This window comes from Oxyura jamaicensis, chromosome 27 (genome assembly GCF_011077185.1).
Source record: "Oxyura jamaicensis isolate SHBP4307 breed ruddy duck chromosome 27, BPBGC_Ojam_1.0, whole genome shotgun sequence".
Classification (NCBI taxonomy): domain Eukaryota; kingdom Metazoa; phylum Chordata; class Aves; order Anseriformes; family Anatidae; genus Oxyura; species Oxyura jamaicensis.
In genome coordinates this window covers 2,218,802-2,233,798 of record NC_048919.1, presented here as the reverse complement: position 1 = coordinate 2,233,798, position 14,997 = coordinate 2,218,802, and positions in this window count along the sequence as shown.

Genomic DNA, 14,997 nt, shown 5'->3' with positions numbered 1-14,997 from the left:
GAGGAGATGATCAAGACAATAACCAACAGAAGGCAGGGGAAACATCTACCCTAGGGCAGCAGGCAGCTGGAGTGGCCTTTCTAGCAAAGGGGCTGGAGCTGCAGAGCTACACAGCCCTGCTTCTTCGTCACAGAGGCAGTTTTGTCACCTGTTGGTGTTGTCTGAGCCTGGTACACGACTGGGTGTGAGGAGGGATGTAGGTGCTTGTTGCGCACTGCACCTTCCAGGAAAACAGGGTGCACGTGAAAGCCAGCTCAGAGCTCTCTTCCCTTTCCATGACAGCTGCCTGGCTGGTGCTGGGTGCTGGCGTTCTGCCCTGGCATGGCTCAAGCTTTCATGCACGTGGGGTTAAATCCTGAGCCATCCTTGCTGGCAGGCCCCACAAGTGTTCACATCTTACAGGTTTCTGTGCAGCTGTGAGCAGTCCCCTCTTGCCTCTCTAAGTCCCAAAATGCAGGTTTAATGGGACAAGACAGCTGAAGAAGCAGGCAAAATGTAATTAGGCTTTAATTAGCTAAGTTCGTTCTTTCAGATAATTGAAAATCGGACTAATTGGTTGCAATGAATTCCCAGTACAGCCAGCCAGCCAGCTTGGCGTGTGCTCTGCCAGCTGCCACGTACTCCTGTCCCCACACCAGCATCAGCCTGGCAGCTGAACGTGGCTACAGCTACCCACTGGCTGCCTGCAACTCCCCAGGGCCTCGTTCCTCATCCCCAGAGATGTTAAAACCTCTGAACTCCCTAGGCTGCAGTGAGGATCATTTAGTGACTTGTGTACACAGCAAGGTTTGTGGTTCTTCATCTTCCACTTCACAAATCAAGGAGCTGGTGGGCCACCAAGCCTAACACCCCCAGGCAGGATCACGCCAAAAATCCTAATGAGAAGGGACCTACCCTCATCCATCTGCAGCATCCCAGGGAGTTACAGCTGGCAACAAGAGGCTGCATCTCTGCTTGCCTCCCTTGTGGCAATGCCCTGGTGGCAGTGTGCCCTGGTGTCCAAGAGGGCCAATGGGATCCTGGCGTGCATTAAAAGGAACGTGGCCAGCAGGTCGAGGGAGGTGATCCTCCCCCTCTACTCTGCCCTGGTCAGGCCTCACCTGCAGTACTGTGTCCAGTTCTGGGCTCCCCAGTACAAAAAAGACAGGGATCTCCTGGAAAGAGTGCAGCGGAGGGCCACAAAGATGATACAGGGCCTGGAGTATCTTTCCTATGAAGAAAGGCTGAGAGACCTGGGTCTGTTCAGCCTGGAGAAGAGAAGACTGAGAGGGGATCTCATCAATGTGTATAACTACCTGAGGTGTGGGAGACAGAGGGATTTGGCCAACCTCTTCTCAGTGGTTTGTGGGGATAGGACAAGGGGCAATGGCTGCAAGATAGAACACAGCAAGTTCTGCACCGACATGTGAAAGAATTTCTTCACGGTGAGGGTGACGGAGCACTGGGACAGGCTGCCCAGGGAGGTTGTGGAGTCTCCTTCCCTGGAGATATTCAAGGCCCGTCTGGACGCCTACCTGGGCAGCCTGCTCTGAGGAACCTGCTTTGCAGGGGGGTTGGACCCGATGATCTTTCGAGGTCCCTTCCAACCCCTCCAGTTCTGTGATTCTGTGAATGCAGGCATTTGGCTGGCCTGTGTGTGGTCAGTGGCTACAGCCAACTGTGCTGGTTCCTCTGCTGCTCAGCCTGCCTCAGCTGGGTTTTCACAAGCTCTTTTCCATGACCAGGGCTCCTTGGGCTGATGGAAGCCTCTAGGGCACTAGTTGGAGCTGGCAGTTACACTGCTAGAGCTGCCTTGCCAAAGCTTTCTGGTAGGAAACCATAGATATAGGAGGTGAGCATCTTCACAGTGAATGTGACCAGGCAAAGGGAAGCAATCATTCCAGCCAAGGAGCCTCAGGAAACAGGTTGCTCTGCCCAGGTACACACATTTTTTTCAAACAAGTCCCTTGTGAGGCTCCCCTTCTCTGTGGCATGGAGCAAAGACTTGGTCTTTGGTGCAGCCAGCATCTTCTCAGTGGCCAGGGATGGTTCAGAGCGGCTTGATAGGTAGGAACAAAGGCAGCATTGCTCCCTTCATCACAGTGCTTGACAGATCTTGCCTAGAAATATGCTGGACTTATTCTGCAGCCTTGGCTCAAGTTCCCCTTCTCTCCCCCTGCGAGCAGTGTGCTGTGTGCCAGGTGGCTGCATTTCATTATGGAGTTTACAAAGCGCCTTGGGAAACAAGGCATGGGGGGATGAGAAATTACGCACGCATTTCACTCAGTGCTGACTGTTTGTCATCTCGTTGTACAGAAATGTAATAATCACTGGGGCGGGTAGGGGCTGTGGAAAGGAGGGACTAATCGCATTTGCACCATTCCTATAGTTCACGGCTTTTTTTCATGCTTCCATCTGCCTGGGCTGTAGCACTGGGGATATTTCTTTTGCTTTAGGGTTAGAACCATCTTCAGCTTTATGTGCTGTCACATCAAGGCCTGACATCTCATTTTTCCCTTGGTTTGCAAAGCAGTCCTAAAATATTCCTTTGCACCACTGGCATGGTCAGTGCAGGAGCCTCTGCTCACCGAGTACAAAGCCTTTTGTGCTAGCGGTGAGGTCTCCAGCTCTCCGTGACCAACCCAGCTCCTTCTCCTTGGTTCTTGGAAGACCAGCAGAGGCTGACGGGAGGGAGAAGTTGGGAGGAACCCGGGCTGCTTAGGAATTTGCCCCATGCACAGTTACTTTATGTGGCTCAGACCTGCTGCCTGCAGGTGTCTTATTTGAGGGCTTTCAGATGACTAATAGCTCCATTATGCCCTGCGGGGCATGTACCAGGTGACCCTTTAACAGACAGGAGGGAACAACACCTGGCAACAAGACACAAAGGAACGCAGCTGGCTGCTCGGATGCACTGGGCCAAAGCCCCTTTTTATAGCTCCCTCCTCATCTGCCGGGGGTGGTGGGTTGAAGAAATCGAAGAACAGCAACGCCAAGGCTCAGCACCAGCACTTGTCCCTTTATTATGGTGAAGCATCGCTGTGCTTTCATGTTGCAAAGCTTATGGCTGCAGCAGTGTAGAGCATCCCCAGCCCCTCATACCCTTGCTGCCTCTTCATGCTTCCCCACTTCACACATAGAGGAGTCATAAACAGATCAGGTAATCTGGATAAATAATAGCAAGCTAACCATAAATATAAATTTACATGTTGGTCAGGTCATTCTTGGGTTCACCAAACCAACCCTGCTGGCACAATGTGTCAGCTGTGTCCTGCTGTGGGGAAGAGGAGGAAAAGTATGTTGAACTGTGAAAGATGTTTCTTTTTTGGGTGTTTTCCTACCCCCAAAAGAAGCTTTAGATGAGTGCTGGCAGGCTGGCCTCCTGCCTTGCTGGCAGCAAGGCAGCCCTGGGTTAAGGCCGGGAATGTTTTAATGTACACCGGTGCCTCCTGGCCTTGGTCCCATTTGCATCTGGCAGCAATCAGTGTGGACATGAAGCTCCCAGGATCCCGACATCTCCCATTTCCCTACAGAAGCTGCTCCGTCAGTCTGACTTGTGTAGCCTTAGCCCCAGAAATGAGATTTCCTTACTTGTTTTCTGGGTTGAAGGGTTCTCTGTTATTGTCTTCCTGCTCAGCTCTTTGCTGGCTTAACCTTCTCCAAAATTACATAGCACTAGGCATTGGCAGCTAATCCTGTTGCTCTTTCCAACCTTTAAATGAGCCAGACAACTGCTGCCCATGTTCCTGGGTCTGCCACGGCGCAGTGTGCTGTGTGGGTGGTAGCATGGCCAGCCCCAGCAGCGTTCCACCATTTGAGCACCGTTCCACAGCAGCAGGACCCCAAGACACAGGGACACCACTGAATGAAACCTCCCTTGCTGCAATTTACAGGTCACAACTTCTCCTCCTGGGCTCAGCGTGGGCATGGAGAGGGATGGCTGCTTTCTCCTTCTGTCTCCCTTTTCCACATTTAGACCGTCTGCATGCTTCCCTTCTTCATCCACCCTCCCTGAAACTTTGTTCCCCCAAAACTGAGCTCAGCCCAATGCCTAAACAAACAAAGACCATCATTACATGTCTTTCTGCCAGTGACCTTTCCTGACCATGGAGCCTCTTAGGATGCTCTTTTGTCTCCTACTAGCTGTTCATACAGGTGCTCCCTCACCTTTGGATCCACTACAACCCCAGGAGCATTTCTGCATAGCTGCCTAGCTCATTGGCACCCATCCTGTCTGTGCAATGATCTTTGATGATCTTTGCAAGTTTACAATACCTTGCATTTATTCCTAGTGAACCCCATCACAGGGGCTCTTTCTGCTCCATTTCTCTGCTTTATGGATCTCCGTTTGAACTCTCCTTTCCTTGCATTACTCACACCTCTCCTCCCAGTGTGGGGTGGCTACACACATCCTAATCTCCTTGTCCAACCCACCAAGCAGTCCTTGTGCAGAAAACCTTTGTTTTCTGGTATTTTCTCCCTTTCTTTCTGTTTTCCAGCTGCTATGAAGAAAAATGTCTATAGCACGCCACGGAGTCTCCCATGTGCAACAGAAAGAAATACATTGCCCAAAGCAACCTACACAGGTTGTCTTGCTCCCTTACTCAGCTTCAAGCAGATCAGTTCGCTGCAGTGGAGTTGGGAAGTTTCTGTCCGGTTTCCATCTGATGGGCGATTTTGAAGCTTGGGAAATAAGCAGAAAGATACAAAATATTAAAATCCCATGATAAAACTTGGCTTGCTTTGCCATAGTCCGGCTGCCACATGTTATTTCCATTTCTCAGTTTTTTTTTTTTTTTTTTTTTTTTTTTGTTCTTTTAGTCTCCATTTACTGCAACATGACATCAAAAGAGCTGCTTATTACAGAACAGGCACTTGTCACTTTGTCTGTGGCAAAACGCCCACCTCCTCTTCTCGTCCTTCACCCATTCTGTTCTTTTTTCCTTTTTCCTTTATATGTGCTCCCTTTGCCCAGTTGGGATGGTCTCCCTGTGAATCCAGGCTACTCCAAGGAAATGCTTCCACTTACATATAATCCACAGGGCAACCAATTCCAAGCTATTTTATTTTATTTTACTTTATTTTATTATTTTATTTTATTTTATTTTTATTTTTTTGTGTGTGTGTGTATGCGTCTCCTGCAAGTTATTTCCTCCTGAAATCTCAAGCTGTATGCGAGAGAATCACCTGTCTTTTTAATCAAGAAATAATTCCATCTGGGTAATAAATTGCCTGAGAAATGAAGATGGAAGGAGCCAAAGCCCTCCAGCACAACAGCCTACAGTTTTGTGCTATTATTGCTCCTTATGAAATGTGTCAAATCTCTGCCAGCCTTCACTGGGTCTGCTCTGGGGACTCTGCTTCGTGACCAGGGAAATGTGAAGGTAGCGGGGGAAGCGAGGGAAGCATCTCCTAAAGGACAGACAGCTCTGGCATGGCTGCTACACCCAAACCAAATGCAGGGAGCCCGTATGTCACCTGTGCTGGGGTTGAAACTAGCCATGACGACTTCAGTGCTTTGCCTGCAAGCAACCAGAAGCCAAATGAGATGCTGAGAGCAGGCTCTGGGCACGCACAGCCCCTCGTGTGGAGCCCTAAATCAGGTCCTGCACTGGCCAGTTTTGCTGGAGACACCTAACACAGAGCAGCCAAGGTGCTGGTGAAAGCCCCTGCAGCTCCTGTAGCCCACCATAGTGCACAGGGTGCGATGTCCTGTCCCAGTGGTGGAGCCAGCGGTCCCGACGCTGAGCATCCTCCTCCTGCTGGCTCCATGGGACGCATCATCCCCTTCGCTGGCTGCTGGATGCTGGAGAACCAAAATAACTCCCTGTTTTTTCCCAGCCAGCGCTGAGCTGGTATCTGTTTGGGAAGGCAACTGCGACACCGCAACAGATGGCCGGGAAAGCAAACGCTGTTTTTTGTCTCACCTCCGTGTTTCCTCCTCTGCTGTCTCCTGCGCTGGAGGCGGTGTTTGGAACCGGGAGGGGGGTGCTACCAGCGCGTGGCTGGTGCCAGCGCCAAGGGGGCGGCTTTGTGACCTCCATCAAGGCTTTCTCCTGCAGGGATCTGCGCCAAAGACGGGCTTTGGAAGAGGCCGGGTGCTCGAGGTGGGGTGTTTGCTTTCGCAGAGCTGCTGAGCAGGTCCCCACCACCTGCCTGCTGGCCCAGTTTGTTTGCTTTTGCCCTGAAGAGCCAGGAAACGGGGCCAGGGTCTCCTCCTGCCAGCTGGTGTTTTCTTCTGGCTTTTCTTCGTATGGGCCTGTCAATAACTGCATGTAGAGGATGCCAGGCTAGCCAAGGCTTTGAAAAAAAGCCACTTTCTGAAGTTCCTTGATCTGCCTCTGCCTTTCCTGCCTTTCACTTTGCATCTCCAGGCAAGGGGCCACCGATCTCCCTTCCTGGGGCTCAAACGTGGCAGCGTCCAAGGAGGACCGGGCTGGTGCCCCGATTGCTGCACTGTCCCATGTGGGCAGCTCCACGCCACCATCTCTGCTCCCATGGCAGGAGGCTGCCAGGACGCCAGCTCCTTTCACAGCCTGCCTGGCGCAGGAGGAGTGACTGACATCCCCGCTTGGCACAGCACCCATCTGCCTCCTGCTCCTGCCTTGTTGCACTTGGCAGTTCTCCCCCTCCTCCCTCTGTTTCTCCACTGGGAGATCTCACACTCCTCTGCCTTGGCAGCAGGGAGACAGACAAGGAGGGGCGGACGGGTACACGGACCCAGAACAGCTCAGCCACGGCTCTCCTGCCTGGGACGGAGGAAGGGCCCCCCTGAAATCAAGAGCCTGGGAGGGGGAATTCAAGCACCAGCTCAAGATGGTTCAGGAGAATAAAGGCAGAGATGGTAGTGGGCAGACACGGGGTGGGGAAGCAGGGCAGGTACAATGCCAGGCAAAGTCTGCAGTGAAGAAGCAGAAGGTAGGGAGAGGCAGAGAGGAGCTGGAGCGGTCTGCACCCACACACCCAGGCCCAGGAACACTGACGTGGAAACAACTTGCTATTTGCAGCGCCAGCACCCTTCCTGCTCACCTCCTGCACCAGGGTAGGGCCCTCCATGCCCACCCCCAGCTGCACCTGTACCACCCAGGTGTGCATCAGGGACTCTGCTGTGGAAATGCAGCTTGGAGTAGATCTGGTAAAGGCAAAGAATGAGAAGCAGCAAGGACCTGGACAGCTCCAGGCTCTGCAAGGGTTCTCCCCAGTCCCACTGGCTACCACAGCCCCAGGACAGCCCTCCTTGACTCCCCTCTGTGTCTTTACAGACCCTTTTCCAGCTGTGGGACAGTTGCCCTTGGTGGAGCACAGAGAGAAACGAAGCCCTGGGTGCTGGTCCTGAAGCTGCGTCCCTAAAGAGCCCATCAGCTGCTCTCTGGACAAGCAGAGCCAGCCCATCGCTTTTTGCCCCGTGGCTCACACACTTCAGGAAGCAGTGCTTAACCACGGGGCCAAGCCTCGCTCCTCGTGGTGCAACCCTTGCTGAGTCCTCATCCCCTGCTGCTGCTCTGCCCCACAGCTGGGACGGACAGACAACCTCCACGCGTGCCTGTCTTGGCAGAGTGTTATTTTGGGACAAGGCTTCCATGAATAACTCCCTCATCTGCCAAACCCAAATTAAAATTTGCTGCCAACAGTCATGAGTCTTCCTCCCCCCAATCTTTTTTTTTTCCTTTTTTTTTTTTTTTTTTTTTAAAAAAAAAGAAAATTTCCTGCATTAAGATAAACTAGTGATAAAACCAGACTGTGCATTAAACACCGGCCCACGCGGTCTGGGAAACAAAGAGCACGAAGGAATGCTGCGATTCAAACTGTTGCTAGCTGCTACACATTTGGGCACGTCAGCTTGTAAAGGATTTTCTCAGAACAATCCTTTCAGATTTTCTGAGTCTGCAACATGAGATTGTGTGAAAAAGCACTACAGCTTGTGAGTCCCAGACCTGGAGATATCCTAGAATGGTTGAGGTTGGAAGGGACCTCTGGAAGTCACCTGGTCCAAGCACATCCTGGAGGACACGGAGCTGATGCCTTTCCACATGCAGGGCAGAATTCTGTTAAAAACTGGGAAATCAGTGCAACACGAAACGTGCCAGCAGCCAGGTTCAGCGTGGCTCCAGCAACTCCTTCACTTGCTGAAGCACCTGTGGTAGCTCTGTGTATGAACACAAACATCTGCAAACGAAAGGAGTAATGGAGAGGGAGTGCATGTGGGGGAAGAAACCAGACCCAGGCACCTGTGTGCATGATGCACCCCGAACCCCTGGCAGCTCAGCCAGGCGGGTACAGCCAGCACATCCCCGTGGCATTCATTCCCCATCACCTCCACCTGGTCTATTCTAGGAAAGGCTGCCTAGAGCTCACCCACCCGAGGCGTCACACTTCACAGCTCGCAGCCCTTCCCACGCAGAGCTCAGCCAGCAGCTTGCTTCCTTGCTCCGAATAAACACCGCTTCCCTGCCTGCCCTCCCAGAGGCAGCCCTGCCCCAAGGGATCGGCACAGATTACCCCGTGCCCCAGGGAGGATGAGGAAGGATGAAGTACAGCACTGCATTTGCTTGGTTGTGTATCAGGATAAAAACAACAGCATCTGGGATCAGGACGACCTGAGCATCGGTGTTACACTGGCCTGGGGCAGCGTCCTGCTCCCCACTGAGGGTAGGAAAAAAGGAGTAGGGATAAAAGCTGCACCAGGGTCTTTACCCTTTGGTTTCCATTTCCAGACAGGACAGGTACCACCAAAGGTAGCACCAAATATTTCATGGCCTGAACTGGTGGTCTAGTCCCAGACAGATCCCAACCCACCTCTGAGAATCAGTCTGGTGTTAAGCCATGGCCAACGAATGGTTTTGAGAACCACAGGTGTTTTGTGGCTCCCCGGAGAGGAGTCCCAGCTCCTTTCTGGCTCCTTAATGCAAAGAGAGCCGGTGGTGCCCAAATGCCCTCAGTCGCTGTGGGTGCCTACCCAATCTTTCCTACAGCAAAACCAACTAATTCCCAAAAAGGCTCCCTGCCAGCAGAGCTTCACAGCACAAAGGCGCAGGACTGAGTGAACCTCTGTTCTCCTGAGAACCACAGCCATAAACAAGTTCAAAATTTCACCTGCTTTCGGGACCCAGGCCAGTGCTCATTAAGGAAGGAAACGTGATGATCCAGAACACAGAGCACTGTCCTGCTCTGAAAGGACACATTCAGGCAAACAAAGACCTGGTGTCAGCTTGACTGGGGAATGTGCAGAACAAGCTTTTCAGGAAATGGATCAAGGGCTGCTTCTGGGGGGACTGATAACGTGATATTACGAGATCCAGAGGAAAGGAAAGAGAGAACTGTCCGCCTGGAGAATGGACACATGGAGGACTAGCAAGCCCAGATGCACAAGATGACAGACATTAGCACATTAGCACCACTAGAACAGTTATACGGTGAGATTGTGAGTACCTGTCGTGTTCCAGAGGACAGCACAGGATAGCGATCTCACAGGAGGAGCTCACAATATGTGGAAACTCGAACAAGCCCCATGTTCAAGCCTCAGGTGGAATTATCCAACCAACTGTCTCCTCCCAAGACTTTATTTATGAAACATTCAATGTTTTGCTAGCTCTTAGTGATCGGTTCAATATCAGACTGACAACAGGGCTTATATCCCTATAAATGTCATTTAATCCCTGCCATTTTAACCCTGAGTATTCTTTCACAGTGTCCACAGTCAGATACCTGCCCAGCCAGAACAACACTTTCTTTTGATAGTCTCCCATTTCCCAGATCATTTTCAGATTTCTGTAGTTCCACCACGTGATTCTGTGTATTTCCTTTTGACAAATGCCTTGACTTTCACAACAGACTTCCACAGGTCAACTTCTCTCATATGTAAAGTGTCCCGGAACACAAGTCCTCCTGTTGCCTCTCAGCACTGGCTCCTAAGCACACTCCGCCACTGTTGCAATGCTAACAAAGCGCACCATACACTGGTAGATGGTCTGGCCCAGGGTTTTTGGCAGGTGCTCCTTGAGGCAGCTGTAATCACTCATTTAAATCTCATTTATTTTTATTTTAGAAAGCTCCCTAACAACACAAAAGATTTCTTTCCCGCATCTCATTGGAATTGTGTGCATATTGCCATAGCAACCATGCCAGAGACTTTTGTGGTCCCAGACCCATTTTATTGGTTATTAGGTATCTGTGCAATAAAAATATATATATAGCTCTGTTCTCCCATCTGTCTGCTCCATCTGCTTATTTCAAAGTGAAATACAACCAGTTGGCTCAGCCACTGCTCTCTCCCCTTCCTCGTCAGAGTGGCTGAAGGAAACAGCGATGGATCCGCTGGTGGTCATGGAAGTGGTGATGGGAAGGAGGACATCACTATGGACAGACACCTGACCATCACACAACACCCGTGAGGTTAAACCAATCTTTAATTGCTGTCCGAGCCCCTGCTCACAGTAACCAGATGCCCATTACCAGTCATCTCCCAGGTGCGAAGGGGAGGAGAAGCTCGGGGGGCTGTGCCCAACACAAACCTTGCTTACTGCTGGTGGAACTGCCGTGGTGCAGCTCAGCCCCAGGTGGCTGCTTCCCTTCTGCGGGGTCACTGGGGAAGTAAAGTCAAAAGTTAGGGCATCAGGCAGCACAGGAAACTCATCTCAGCTTCAGGACACAGCCAAGCTGCGTCCACCAAATCCTTTTTCCCTTCTCTAAAGTGAGGGAAAAAAAGTCACCTCGTCCCAATACACTCTGTTCCAGGGAATGAGACATCACCAGTAACAAGACCTCGGTGCCAATCTGACCGTGTTCCTCCCTGCAGTCATCTGCCTCGGGCTGGAGCCCACACCGAAAGCTGTTTGACGTGTCCCCACTAACTCCTGGTAATGTCTGCCTTGCATGTCCACCCCCGCAGCCTCCGCTGGGAGAGAGGATGCGTTTCCAGCCTCCCAGCTCCCTTCCATTATTTAAGCTGTCGGGTGTTAATTACAGTGCTGTGTTTTGACTTGATGCCTCCCAGGGGTCCAAACCACACTAACAGGCTAAAAGCGGTTCCCAAGTGAATACTCCGGGAGCTTCTGCTAGAGCCATGCCTGTCTCCATCAGCCAGGGCAGATGCTTCCTGCTGCTCCTGGGAGGCTGGAGCAGCACCTTCTGCTGGAAAACCCACATCTGAGCTCTTACCCTGCAGAACAGACCTTCCTGCTCATCAGCTGGGACCACATCATTCATAAAAGGATTGGCAAAACAGCCTCAGTGTCACCACCTCCTCCCCTGCCTTCCCACAAGCTCCTAATTTCTCCATGAGGAAGGTAGGGGAAGAGAGGACACAGCGTTGTCCAGCTGGGGATGCCTCAGAACAGAGGATGACCTTCGCTGTGACCTTTCCCACAGCTGCATCCTGCTCTAGGTGACCTGAAGAGCAAGCCAGGAGTGACTCTGTCCCACTGGTCAAGCTCCCTGTTTGTCACAGGCTGGAAAAATTCTGCTGTTCTTCTGCTAAGGCAAAACCCACAGTCACGGCCACCCCACTGGGCCCACCAAGCCCGGAGGACCCAACATACCCCTCCTGGTGCAGGAAGGGCTGCTAAGCAAGTGGCCAGGCCAAGGGGAAAAAAGCAAATCAACTGGTGTGATGGTGGTGCTGCTGAGCTTGTAGCAACATCCTGCAGCCAGGTTGCCCCCAGGACAAGGAGTGATGGTCTGCCACCCCTCTGCTTTGTGTGGCTGCTGAAACATCTCCAAACACAGGATCAGTTTCACCTTGTTCAGGGCAAGAACATGGGGGGAAAAAAAAAGGGGTAGACCGTAGCAGAGGGAAAGGCTTGGGGATCTCAGATACTGACACTAGAGCGGCCATTTCCTTCAGCTGTGGGAAGGGAGATGCTGTGTTGTGAAACTTTGTCTCCAGGCGAATCAGATCTAATGGCTCAGATGTGCCAGAGGAAACTCAAAAGCTGGCTGGGGAGTGCTTCGGGAAAAGCCTGCTGCTGGCACCATCCTCCAGCCATACCCACCCAAGCCCATGCCCTGCTGGCCGGGCACCACGGAGAGTGGGCCAGCAACTACAGCCAAGGGAGGTCCAGCTACGTGCCCTCTGCCATCCTTGGCTGGTTGGAAGCCTCTCCCTCAACTCCTACAGAGCAAGCACTGTGAGAGGGTTCATGGAATGCTTGGGAGGATACAACTCTTTTTTTTTAAAAAAGAAAACCATAAAAACAAACAAACAAACAAACAAACAAACAAAAAAAACAGAAAAGAGGCAGTAAACGAGACAGGGAAAATAAAGATGAACCTTACAATGCATTGAGCCTAAGTATGAGTCTGGTGGTTAAGAGCAGCCTTTAGACCAGGAGATTGGGGCTGCTGTTCAGCTCCTCTGTGCTTTGCCAAATTTGCATAATAAACCCACAGTAATTATAATTTCATCTTGAATAGGTTTTATTTTAATTGTGACTGCCTTTCCTGCCCGGCACTAATCAGAGAAGTCACAAAAGAACATCAAAGAGGGAGGGCTGCTACTGGCTGTGGCCTCTCCTTCCTGCAGCCTGCTCACATGCCCCACCAGACCCCCTTCTTGCTGAGGCTTTGTGCAACGCAAAGCAAACCACATAATGCCAAAATAACAGGTCCTTAAGTGGCCCTGCAAAGAAACCAAGCTTCTCCCTGCCTGGGGACAACTGTAGCCCTCAGAAGAGCTGTCCCAAGACACGTTCCCAACCACCTGACTCTGGGATGGGCACCACAGATTTGGGTAGGGTCCAGGTAGGATCATCACTGATGTACCAGGGCCCTCTCCCAGAACTGCACTGACCCATGCTGGGGTCTGCTTTGTCCCCCAAGATCCCTTCTGCCTCCTTCCAGTGCAAAAGAAGAGGGTCTGGGTGTGACAAATGGCTGTTTATTTTCCAGTGAAGGCAACTGCACTGCTTTCAGTAACTTAATTCTCGTTGTTTGATAGCCTAATATCCAGCCTGCAGCATTTGGGCTGAAAATTATGCTGATTTGCTTGCTTGCTTCTCACTGGATGTGGACAGCCATAGCTCACCACCATTTCGAGGACTGGTAGCCTGCTCCCGCCCTTCTTTGGCACTTCTCTCCATACACTCGAACTCTGTTCTTGTAGAGGTGTTCGGGCCTTCCAGATGTCTCTGCATGCTGTCAGCTGCCCTCTAATTTGTCATCTTCTAAGCCATGATGCTCAAAAGTGGATATTCTCCAGCTGAAAGCTGATCAGCAGTGAGCAAAGTGCACTAATTATTTCCCACATCTTGGATATTTCATCTCTTTGGGGGAGAAGGAGCAGACTAAGTTGACAGTGGTCTTTTTTTGGGGCTTGAAAGAAATGCTACATAAAATTACACAGGAACACTTTTAATTAATTGCCTTGCACTGACAGCAGCTGGCAAGCCATCCCTTTGCCCATCAGCATTCAGACAATTAGTTAGCTTTGTACTCCACCTGAGATGGTGGAGTGGCTCTATATTTATTCAGCATTTGGATAAGCTCAAAGTGAATCACTACCATGACTGATCATCTACAGAGAAAAGGCTCTACATTTCCTGTATTTAAAGATTACAGTGCCCAGGGACCAAACACTGTCAGGGAGACTCCATCCCCTGGGGAGGGCTTGCTGTGGCTCCTCACCTCCTTGGTACATTTAGGCTGGAGTTGCCTGAGGCAGGGAACCTGGGGCTCCCCAACTCTTCCTCTGCAACAACCTTCTCCCCCTCGACTCTGCCCTGGTCAGGCCTCACCTGAAGTGCTGTGTCCAGTGCTGGGCACCCTGGTACAAAAAAGACAAAATTTTTGTGGAAAGAGTCCAGTGGAGGGCCACAAAGATGATACGGGGCCTGGAGCATCTCCCCTATGAGGAAAGAGACCTAGGTCTGTTCAACCTTGAGAAAAGAAGACTGAGAAGGGATCTTATCAATGTTTATAAATACCTGAAGTGTGGGAGACAGAGGGATTTGGCCAACCTCTTTTCAGTGGTTTGTGGGGGTAGGATAAGGGGCAATGGCCACAAATAAACCCAGGGCACAGGATGGGAAGTGCAGGACAGTCCCTGTGGTCCAGGCACAGCCTTTCTCTCTGGCAAGTCAAATGGCCTGGGGAAGCCAGCCCCAGAAAAGGGGCCCTCAGCCCGCCCAACCTCGCCTATGCAAGGCGAGCAGCAGGCCTCTTGGTGTGGAGGGCAGCCACGCGGTCTGGTGAAGCACCAAGAAGGAATGCACCCGAGCAGAAGGAGATGTGTTGTGGGTGGAGGGATAGCGCCGGTGGCACAAGAGACACCAGTGCCCAAGGCACCTCTGGCACCCAGCCCACAGACAGGTACAGGCGGTACCAGTGGCACCACAACGATGCGGGGAACAGGCCGGCCCCTCAAACACCCAGCGACAGGGGGCCTGGGCCTTACCATGGGAGCAACGGTGACGACATGAGACAGCCACGAGAGACAGCCACGGGGAGCAGAGCGGTGCCCGTAGTCCAGAGCACCGTGCGGAACCCAGTAATGGCTGTGAACCAGACGGCACGGTCAGACCTGCGCATGAAAATCAAGCCGACAGTGGCATGGGATCAAAGCGTGGGATTTGACGACCCCCCAGTTCAGCACCCCGGCATGAGAACATTCCGGACAGAAGGCATCCCTTTTGGGCAGTCCTGGGCAAGGACTGGCTTAGCCTTCTGCCCAACACGTGGAGCCCATGGAGCCGGATCCACCAGATGTGGAGGAACAGATGGAAGTGGATCCACCAGGCCTGGGACTACCGCGGCACGTCTTTGTGCTCTGCCATCCGAGAACACCAACAGCATCGCAGGAGTGCCCGGCGAGCCCCCTGCTCGTTGCTCAGGCTCCATCGCAAGCATTAGCTTGGAGCCACCAAACACCACAGATACCCTGCAGGCCTGCCTGCAAGATGTCCTGGCAATAAACAGCTCTTGCCAATTCTCAGGGGTTGTGTGAGTGCTTCTTCCTTTTCTGGGGGGGGAGTGGGTTGGGGGCAATGGGCTAAAGTTGCGCCAGGGGAGGTTTTGGTTGGATAT